Source organism: Octopus bimaculoides, chromosome 2 (assembly GCF_001194135.2).
Source record: "Octopus bimaculoides isolate UCB-OBI-ISO-001 chromosome 2, ASM119413v2, whole genome shotgun sequence".
In the NCBI taxonomy this organism is placed as follows: Eukaryota; Metazoa; Mollusca; class Cephalopoda; order Octopoda; family Octopodidae; genus Octopus; species Octopus bimaculoides.
Window position 1 is genome coordinate 179535008 of NC_068982.1, and position 1283 is coordinate 179536290.

Consider the following 1283-nt stretch of genomic DNA (forward strand, 5'->3'; position numbering starts at 1 on the left):
GCACTATATATTTGTGATCAGAGACGTTCGTAAATGGAGGTACTACTGTATTAAATGAATATGTGAAAGACAAAAGATAAAGGACGATTTATTCGTGATCAGAGGTGTTCGAAAACCGAGGTACTACTGTATGTGTATATATATATATATATATCAAGAATTTGATATTAACCAACCACTTGGGTCATCCCAGGAACAGCTGTAAGACTTCAAATTCACCTTACCCTAATTAAATTATTCTAAATGACTTGAGATACTCGTTCTGCCTCGGTTTTGATTTTGCCTCTAATATATATATATGAGATCACAGTCCGTATTCCTGAGATGATTACGGTGTAGTCCGTAGTATCCGTGGGCATCTTACATTATCCTACATTATATTGGCGCAGCTCGATGCAACACCCAAAAAACTGGTTCGCCTGTCGATATCATTAGACTGTGGCCAGCATAATGGGAGCTTTATTTGCATTGCATACTCAAAACGTTTCCTGTAGACAAATTTAAAAGATGTGTGTGTGTGTGTGTGTGTGTGTGTGTTGTATTGTCTGAATATCTGCTTTGAAATTAGCTCTTTGTTATAATGCTATTTGCTTACTCTTACGTTTTTACTTGTAAGAATTAACTGGGAGATTGCAAGGCAGCGCTTATAGTTTTCACGCTGTTGACACCGTCGGAACGAATGGTACTGCCCAGGTATCGAAAGCATAGTGATATCGGTCTGGAAAGCTGATGACGGGAACGCAGATATGTTATGCTCGATTGTAAACTTCTCATGGCATAGCCTCGTTGTTCTGGGTCATGCTTCATTCTTGTAAAGTGGAAAGAGTTTGTGACTTAACGGTTTGTGAGGATCGCTTACTTCGATATTGTTTGGTTTTCTTCATACGTAACTTAATTAGGCCTTGGACAAGCCTTATACAAAGGTGTCTAGTTTTGGGATATTCAGTGGCATATATGTGTGTGTGTATGAATGTATATATATATATATATATATATAATGTGGAGGCGCAATGGCCCAGTAGTTAGGGCAGCGGGCTCGCGGTCATAGGATCGCGGTTTCGATTCCCAGACCGGGCGTTGTGAATGTTTATTGAGCGAAAACACCTAAAGCACCACGAGGCTCCGGCAGGGGATGGTGGCGAACCCTGCTGTACTCTTCCACCACAACTTTCTCTCACTCTTACTTCCTGTTTCTATTGTGCCTGTAATTCAAAGGGTCAGCTTTGTCACACTGTGTCACGCTGAATATCCCCGAGAACTACGTTAAGGGTACACGTGTCTGT